The following is a 10,150-nucleotide window of genomic DNA, read 5'->3' as shown; positions in this document are numbered from 1 at the left end:
GGGAAAGCAGAGAGCCAAGGCATGATAGGGAGTCAGAGCCCAGCCCTTGAGTACTCAGTGCAACATATTTAGTCTGCCCTTTGTAATCGTGGAAACTATGGAATCCCCAGTGTTTCTACTATGGGGAGAAAATTTTCTGGATAGTCTATGTTCAGTACATCTTAGGGCATTTGACTCATTAATGGCACGCTTTCTCCATTGTGAAAGCTCCACTGATAAGCTTTAAACCCTGCATTTCCTCTGCAGTCAGCAGCTTGAAGCATCAAAGCTTCTGTTTCAGCACTGCATCAAAATTCAGGAAGCTTTAAAGTTCATCCAAACACCCAGCTTTTGCTGAAAGAAGACACCAGGACTCTGGAGACAAGCAATGTACTGTCTTCAGGGTCCCTCTGAAAAATAAATATCTGATAAGTGGTCCTTTATTTATATCCTCCAGTGTCCTTTCCTGTTCAGGTCTTCTCCAGTCAGAGATACAGGACACTATATCAATTCCATCTAAGGAAAGACAGTCCCCCAGCATAGGCCAAAACACAAGTACAGCAAAACCCTGACACTCAGACCACTAACAGCCCCTTGCTTTTGCTTTATAAAGAGACATCTAGGGCCATCACCCTGGACCGTGCAAACATGTTCACGTGGAAATGGGCTAAAATTAGCAGCTTCAATTCCTCTCTGAAATATCCCTACACTTAAAAAAGGTATTTTTGGCAGACTTCCCATGAAGTCCAGCTTAATGCATTTCCTGCCAGACATCTGAATGGAGAAAAGCTCATATGATCCACCAAACTGAGGAATTCTGGTCAGTGAAGGAAGGCTTCCCCTAGCTCAGCAGAACTGAGAAAGGGAAGAGAAAGGAGGAGATGTCCTTCAGGAAGATGTGTGAAGAGTCAAGGACTTTGTTTCCACCTTTGATGTGGGTGGATATAACCTTTATGAGAAGAGCTGCCTTGTGGAAACAGTGGAGAAAGCGTGCCATTAATGAGTCAAATGCCTGCAATGCTTGCTTTCACAGCCTGGTCACTGGGTCTATGTTTAGAGCAAGTGTCACCTGTGCCACACTTTAACCTCTCTGTGAAGACGGAACTCCTTTAAGAGGTTTGAGGGCTGGAGAAGACTGAGTTTCCCTCCTCCTTTCAAACACAAACATTGGGTTTGAATTTTGATGGTTTTTAGTTATAGCTGATTTTGTTTCCTTTGTGTTCCTGCATTGAAATTAAGGGGATTAAATGTGGATTTATTGCTAGGCACAACACCCAGTTGCACAAACAGCAGGGGATTTGATTTTAGTATTACAGTACATTTTTACTCATAGTAATCTGCATTCACCTTCCCTAATATATCCCTGGGTAGAATTTTCCCTTCAACCCTGTCTCAAGTCTTTGTCCACAGTTTAATGAAGAGCTTACCCCCACATTCACTGTAACTTAGTGCCATATCTCTTCCTTCATAACAATGGCATCTTAATCACCTTTGAATCCCCAGCTACCAAGACAGAATAGGTACACCATTAATTCTTCCCAAATTAATGAATAACATACATCTTGGACAACCACAATATTGCAGAGCCAAATTTGCCATTTCAGCTAATCACGGCTTGTCCTGAGAGTTGTACCAATACTCTCAATATGTGATTGCTGAAAACACAAAACAGCACACGTAAGGCCCCTCAGAGAATGCTCTCCTGTTGCTTAATTTCAAATTTTTCTACCTTTGATTCTTCTCACTTTCCTTAGAAGGCAGAAAATAGCTTAAGTGGGTAAGCAGCTTAAAAGATGTCATTCTAACACAAGGGAGTTGCAATTATATAGTATGTTCTACTATATAGATATTTATTTACACATAGTTTAATACTGCATTTATATAAACTATGCATGCTAAATTTAATTTCTACTCTTTATTTAAATGCGTTCTTTGCAAAATGCAATAAACTTCTTTACAACCAGGGTAGCTTGGCTTGTGATAGTTTGTCTTAAAAATACAAAGCATTTAATTGGCTTTCCCATCTACTCTCTTCACACCCTCATCATCTCAGGAAAGGAGAGGCAAAGTATTGCCCTCATTTGCTGAGGGGAAGACAGAGCCAGTGAGTCAGTGACTGAGTTAAAAAACAGCAGTGCTCTGGAACCACTCTGGAGTAAATATAGCAGACTTCAGTATAGGCCTGGTCCATCTTGGCTTTCATTCAAAAAGGGTTTTGTTAGGGAAGCAAAATATTACCTCTATTAATGAAGAAGTTATGCTCAAATGGCATACTTTATTGTCAGAAATCTTATTAGCAGAGCTCAAAATATATGAGGCATTAGGGATATAAATTGGTATGTCAGTAAAGGACCCAATTATGGTCTGATCATATCATCAACACTAACAGAAATAATATCACATGTTTTAGAACATAAAATTATGATTCAAAGATCTTATGACAAAAGGAGGGCAAAATTTGGGTTTGAGGATGTCTGAAAACAGAAAAATTATATAGGCTTCCAGTTATTGGAAGAAACATGTATAGCTAAAATATATATGGCCCAATATCCTCATCTCAAAACTTCTGGGCTCTACTCAGAACCCAGAAATAAGTCACCCAGAAACAACTATAACCAAGCCTTCTCATTTTTCCTATAAAAGTTAGCAGTCATCCAAGAGGAGAGAATCATGAAGCCGTTTTTGTAAGTCCAACTAGTAAAGAGAGACAGTGAGAGACAGTGGAAAGAGGAAACAGGCTTACAGTCCAGATAAGCCAGAATGAGAATCTTACTGTCTAAACTTGGCTAAATTACCTCACCTACTGGAGCCTTAGTCCTCCTTATCAATAAAATAAAGGTGTTTAATTTACCATGTGATTTGAAAATTTGAGAATATGTAGGTAAAGCATTTAACATGGTTCCCAGAAAATACCAAGTGTTCAATAAAAGGGACCTATTATTATAACTAAAATATTAAATTACATTTACCATCAGTACAGACTTGTGGAAAATGAGATTTAGTAGTATTCAGGTCCAAAAGCAATTTGTCTCCTATTAAAAGAATTTTAAATGTCAGCAAACAAGAGGAAGAAAGTCTTTTCTTTATATAACAGAAAGGGATATGTACAAGGTAAGTGATTGAAAGATTAAAACCACACTAAAATGTAATCAATCAATCACCAAGTATAAATTGTTGACACTAGATTCTTTTCCATTTTTGTTTTACTGGAGAAGAAAAAGGATAATAAAAAGCAGGGAAATCGAAGAAGTGAAAGAAAGAACAACCTGAAGAAGAAAAGGAACCAGAAAGGAGAGAATGGGGGTGTTCAAACTGAGTTTAAACAAAAGATACATTTAAAAGAAAAAAATGGAAAGCAACAACCATTTATAACAATAAGAAGATATTCCTATTTCCAAATTTTCCTAATCAAAACAACTAAGATGATAGATAAAATATAAAATAATATTATTTTAATATATTATTAAGCAAGCATAATATTTTTTTAAAAACCAGGGAACTAAAAACAAAGTAATAGGACCCTGGAGTAAAGTTGGCTTTGTCCCAAGAGTTCTTCATCTTAGATACAGTGTGAGCAACAGATAGGAAATAAAATTGGAGAGGGTTCAAGGTGAATGATCTAGTAGAAGATACCTGCATTGATGGAATCCCAAAGATCTCTATCCTCAGTGTAAGAACCTTGAAATGAAATATGCTGTAGAGTGGTGATTAACAAAAGGCTTTCCTGCCAGGGCCTTGGTTCTGTGGGGAGAAAACAGATTTCTCTCACCATTTTTAAATGCAACTGTCCCACAAAGAGGTTAGTGATCCAAATTTGTGTTTATATATCTATATATCTATATCTTATCTATATGATCATAAAATATCAAAGTGGGTAATTTAATATAAAGTGATCCAGAGCTGTTAGTGCCACAAATGACTGCTAGAAGCAAATATAAATCCTCCTTAAAAGAATTAAAATTCAACCTGGTCTTTGAAAAATATAACTGAATATGTAAGAAAAATAGATAACCCACAGTAAAAATCAAAACAAAAAAATCACATCACAAAACATACCCAAAGAGAAGACACAATGAATGGGAATCATAAGAAATAGCAGAAATAAGACACAGGACCACAAGGACTTCAGAAACTGACACTTATATACAGCACAGAAATGAAAAAAACATGTGTTTGAAATTTTTAAAAAGACAGCAAAACATGAAAAGTGATCAGTGAATGAGTGATTAAAAAGGAGGACCAAACATATTTGAAAAAGAATCGAAACAGAATTTCTATAAATTAAAAATGCAATTACTTAAGTTAAGGGAACCAATGAATGCATTAAACAAAAGAATAGATAGCACTGCAGAGAGAATTAGTGAACTGGAGATAAATTTTTAAAAAACTATCCAGAACATACTCTAGAGAAACAAAGAAATAGAAAATATGGACATATAGATTCACAGAAATAAAAATGAGACAGTATAATCAAAGTTCCAGATGGAATTAATAGAGAAAATAGGAAAGAGACAATATTCAAAGACATACTGGCTGAAAACTTTTCAGAATTGATGAAAAAAACACTAGCAGTCAGATAGAGAAAACTCCAAAAAAATTCCACACAGGAAATTATTAGAGTATCACACCTAGATAACTCAGAATGAAACTATAGGGTACAAAATTAAAAAGGGAACCTAAATGCAACCAGAGAAAAATGACAGCTCATTAACAAAGAAATAAAGTAATTAAACTGACTTCAGAATCTAAAGGCAATAAAACAATATCTTTGATATTTTGAGAGAAAATAACTTACAGCATAGAGTTTTATCTATGTTGAAACATGGAAGCAATCTTTCAAGAACTGAGGAGGAGGGAGAAATAGACATTCTTAGAAAAACAAAAACTGATGTTTTTACCACAAGAAAAATGTTTTTACTAAGGGAAACTGCAAAGGGTCTTCTTCAAACAGAAAGAAATGATCCAAGAAGTAAGAAGAAATGCTGAGTTGGATATTTCTTGTGTACCTCTTCAAATTCTCTTGGTCAAACCTTTTATTCCAGCCAAAGCTACACCAGCCAATTGTATGCAAACTTTAATCAACTTCACCCATCTGTAGCCTGACAGCTCTGTACCTTTCACTTCCTGTTCGGGAATTCTTACACTTACCTAACCTAGGATAAATGGAAATTTTGACCAATGGGGACTAGGAACCAACAAATAATGCCTCTACTTCTTTCCCAGAATCTGAGACTCGTTCAATAAGGCTCATCCCATGGTCTTAAAAGATTGCATATGCAGTTACCTCTAGTAGTGGTTAATTCAACATCCCATCTTTATACTATCTCTCCCTCTGTCTATCTCACTTTACTCCCAGATAAACTACTTGCTTATAAACTTTTGTCTCAGGCTCTGCTTTCTGGGGAACCTGGATAATAAAATACTATACAAAAAAAAAAAAATTATAATGACTAATTTGCGGAATGTAGAAGCAACAAGAAACAAGCTAAGTCAAAAATACTTCAAATAAAGGCATGTTAAATTGGGAAGGAGCTGGTAAGAGTCAATGCCTTCTAAAATCCTTTTATTGCTTGAGCAATGGGTAAAATATCAAATAATTTTAGACTTAGTTAAGTATGCATTTTAAATTAGCAACAAAACCACTAAGGGAATAAATATAAACTGTACAATTTCTAAAGAAGGAAGAAAAGAGGAAGACTTGGGGTGTGGGGGTGTTGAATAGGGAAGGCAGGGGTAGGCTGATTGGAAACTCATCCAGCATAAACAAACAAACTAAATTAAGGCAAAACAGGAGCAGGAAAAAAGTAACAGGCAGACACTTATCACTATCCATTTACCCAAACTCAAAGAATCCACAATAGCAAGAGTGAATCATAATGTAAACTATGGACTTTAAGTAATTATGATGTGTCAGTGTAAGTTCATCAATTTTAACAAATGTACCACTCTGGTAGAAGAGGTTGATTATAGGAAAAGCAATGCATGTGTGGAGTTAAGGGGTATGTGGGAAATCTTTCTACCTTTCCCTGAATTTTTTTGTCAGCCTAAAATTGCTCTTAAAAAAAAAAAAAGTCTTAATTTAAAAAAGTAACAGGAAAAAAGGGACAAATGGAAAACACAAAATAAAAACTAGAAACAATTCAAATATACCCATGTAGACTGCCTAAGCTTTCTAAATAAAATAAAAATGTTATTGTACAGATTAAAAGAAAATTCAGATATATGCAATATAAGATATTCCTAAAATGTAAGAAAAGAAAACAGAAAGTAAACAGTTAATAGGATAAATAGGAAAGCCAGTCTGGAATAAGCTAAATAATATGCCCAAAGTCACAGGTTTCTAGTGCTGTTTTGTTTTTGTTTTTGTTTTTGTTTTCTAATCCCTGCATTCAATTGTTTTTCCATTATGTCATGCCAGTTACTGAGGGTAGGGCCACTATTTTATTCATCTCTCTGAAACTACTATCCAGCATAGCAACAAAGCAGTATCTGCTGATTTCATGAAATCAAAATTGTACTAGTGTGCAATCCATCAGAAACATGGTAAGCCTTCTCAAAAAGAGCAACAATGTTTCATTTAATTTATGAAGACTGATTTATTCTGATATTTCTAACATAATAAATGAGCTTTATATCTCCCTAGAGGATAAAATCAAAGCATAACTCAATTTAGGAAATATCTACATGTGTGGTCATTTACAAGGTGACAAGCAAGACCATAAAAGATGGCATTCATTTATTCTACAGATATTTATTCACCTAATCTGTGCCAGGTACTGGGTAGGCATTTGGATACAATGATAAATAAAACAGACACAATCCTTGACATTTTGAAGTTTCCAGAAGAGTTGTATAGCAAAGCGCTAGTCTAAAGTAATTTAAATTTAGATTAGTTTAAACACCCTAAGTTTTACTGCTTTTAGATTATATTGTAGTTAGGAAATATCTTGACCACAAAGAAAAATTTCAGCTAGTCTTAATTTCTTAGTTTATAATCTTGGGCACATCATACAGTCAATTAGACCATTTGCTGCTCTGAAACTCAAGTTTCTTATCTCAGATTTTGAAAATAATCCCAACCTCTCATTACGACAATTATCTAAAATGATGTGCCAGGCATAGCAATGTTCAATAAATGCCAATTCTCTTTAGAACCAAATTGTTACTAGCATGTTCAAATTTAATATATACCATATCCCATTTACAAATATTAAGTATTATGCAGTCTAGGAATCAGGTTTCAGAAAAAAGGGGACATCTAGATGCGGCAAGACTGTTATTTATTAGAAACAGGTTTACTGAGGTCTAAATGGGAATATAATGTATGTATATTTATTCAAACTTTGTATCTATTACATAGATGGTGACCTAGCCACTATGATTTGAGTAGTCTACTGGCATTGACTAGCAATAATGATCCTATTATATTCTATAGAGTTTACACATATAGTTTAAGGTATTGCCTTCCACCCCCGAAAAAGCATATGATCTAATGAAAACTTAAAAAACACTGTTTTGACCATTATTTCCAAGCTCATTCTTCACCCAAGCAGATGGAGAAATGTATTATTAGATATGCTGCATAAAGCTAAAGACTTTGAAATTAATAGAGACCTGGTTGCCACAGGATATGACTACACCTAATGGGCTATTAAAAAATGATTAATATATGTCCCAGTGGGCCAGCAAAGAGAAGGGCCATGATTATGCATAAAAATGAAAGATTTGACTTACTGTGGCAACAAGAAGTGCTAGTCCAAGTTGCAAAGCACTGACTGTGGGAAGAGGCTAAAAGCTTTCGCTGGCTTTATTGGCTTCTAAAAAAACAATATTTCCTAAAGAAGAAGAAAAAAAAAAGCAAAGTTTACTAGAATGAGCTTTGTGTTTGGTCTTGCCACAGTGGCTCAATCTTTCAGCCTTAAGTGCTATTTTGCCTCTGATTCACCATGTCAGTGTGCCATAAGTCAATTGCATGAGAAGAGCATTAAACAGTGCCTTTGGGAAAAATACTAAACTCCTTAGGATGTTGTAATGAAAGGTACTTTATAATTGCAAGAATTTATTAATAACTCTTTTTATTCAGACTCTGATTTTCCAATATTTTCCATTGTAGATGCAAAGTTTAAGATGGCGATGTAGGAAGATCCCGAATTCACTTCCCCCCACAGATACACTGAGTCTACAGCTACATACAGAAAAATGATCTCTTTAAAAAACCTAAATGCTGGGGTTCCTGGGTGGCTCAGTACTTTAAGGTTTAGACTCTTGGTTTCGGCTCAGGTCATGATCTCAGGGTGGTGGTATCAAGTCCCACATGGCTGGGCTCCAAGTTCAGTGGGAAGTCAGTTTGGGATTATGTCCCTTTTCCTCTCCCTCTCTCCCTCTCCCCACTAGTATGCATACAGGATCTCTCAAATAAATAAATAAAAGCTTACAAGAAAACAAAACCCTAAATGCTGGCTGAGGGATGACCACATGTGGAGCATATGCGAAGAAAACTACATCTTAGCGGGTAGGCGAGGACAGACCCGAATCTCAGCACACACGCCACCTCTGGCGCACTGACCCACCGGGGGAGGAAAAAGGCAAGAGCTTCTCCCTGAGGAGCCAAAGATTTGAACCCCACACCAAGAAACCCCCAAATTTAAGACATGCACTTGACAAACAAGTCCCCCCAAATATCTAACTTTGAAGATCTCGGTGTCTTATCCCAAGACCCACAACACGGTAGCCATCTGAGTACCAACTTTTTTAAACGGTTCACACGCTGGGATTCACCAGGCCCAGAGCCCAACTCAGGGGCAGCAGATCCCATCCGAACTTCGAGGGAAAGAGGCTGGCCACTTGTATTCAAGCGGTGGACTGAGGACAGGCGTCTCATTCAGCACACACACCTGGGAGGCTGCTGGGACGCTCTCCACAGGAGCCCGGCCGGCGCCATCTTGGGGCTCCTGCGCCTGCTCTAGAGCGCAGGTCTGGGCAGGCGGGAGACTCCACAGCCCCCGCGGCTCAGGGCATCCTCGGGATCGCTCAGCTCTGGAGGCCGGGGAGGTTGCGTTCAGGTAAGGACACTGGAATGATGGCTGTCACCCAGAAAGGAACTTGTAGCACCCCTATGTGGCGCGCCCCTTCTCGTGACTGCTGGAAGACACCTCCCCCATTGCTTGTCTCTCATGGCCTCCGGGATTTGCTCCCGCGCCTCACAGGACTGTAATCAATGCAGAGAAAGTTTATAAACAGCCACTGTCAGCAAGGCGCAGCAAGAGAAACAGACCCAAAGGGTACCTGGGGACTTAGTATGTTGACCGTCCGACTTGGGCTCGGTCGTGATACATCAGTCGTGACACCTGGGTCCTAGGATCGAGCCTCAGGTCAGGAACCCTGCTCCGTGGGGAGCCTGCTTCTCCCTCTCCCTCTGTGCTCACGCGCTCTCTCAAATAAATAAAAATCTGTTACACACGCAGACACCACACCCCACCCCGGTGGCAACAAACCTGGGAGCTTGATCTTCTGTGAAGGAGACCTATTAGCTAATGATCACCGCTGGGACCTGAGGCGCAGGAGGTTTTTTTTTTTTTTCCCAAACCTCTCGGGGCTGACAGTAGTCGGTTACAGAGACCTGGGAAGACGGACGCTTTCTTTTGCTCGTCCTCTGCCCGGCCACAGTGCCAGCGTCTCCTGGAAGGCAGCCTTACATGAGGCTGACTCACAGGGGACACCTTCAATGACTTGGCTCTGGTGACTGAAGGGGCTTACGCGGCGCGATTCCATGGAGAGGCGGCAATCAGAGGCCTGATGTGGATAGGCTGCACCCCTAGGGCACTGCATAGATTGCCGACTGAGGAACACCCCACAGTCTTGCCACTGGGCTTGTCCTAGAGCTTCAGACTGAGAAGCAGGATTCAGGTCTGACACACCTTTAGTGGCCTATGGAGCTGCTTTAAAGGAACACAGGCTGTGGCTGCCATCTTGACACTCTCCTGTGCCCAGCTGCAGCTCCCCAGTATCTCCCAGGAAGGAGCTTCTAGATCATGTGGAGCCCAGATTGTTGTAGCTCAAGAGGAAACCTCCAGATCACCTGGCTCTAATGACAAGTGGGATGTACTTGCAGCCCCTTGGGACTATACATATATATTTGTAGCCTCTTAAAAGTTGTTCCCTGAGTGCCTGT

At 38.7% G+C, this 10,150-nt stretch overlaps 1 long non-coding RNA gene across 2 annotated transcripts; it reads right to left on the bottom strand.

Moving 5' to 3' along the window:
• Positions 1-3,618: 3,618 nt before the first annotated feature.
• Positions 3,619-8,932, bottom strand: LOC131809289 (uncharacterized). 2 transcript variants are annotated; one of them, XR_009345108.1, is made up of 3 exons: positions 8,874-8,932; positions 7,714-7,814; positions 3,619-3,720 (listed from the first exon to the last, which is right to left on the bottom strand). It is a non-coding gene; the product is annotated as an uncharacterized LOC131809289 (long non-coding RNA). The 2 variants fall into 2 exon arrangements; XR_009345107.1 differs by having other exon boundaries at positions 8,727-8,907.
• Between the last annotated feature and the right edge of the window lie 1,218 nt (positions 8,933-10,150).

This window comes from Mustela lutreola, chromosome 10 (assembly GCF_030435805.1).
Source record: "Mustela lutreola isolate mMusLut2 chromosome 10, mMusLut2.pri, whole genome shotgun sequence".
NCBI classification, from domain to species: Eukaryota; Metazoa; Chordata; class Mammalia; order Carnivora; family Mustelidae; genus Mustela; species Mustela lutreola.
This window is presented reverse-complemented; position numbering and strand designations above follow the sequence as displayed.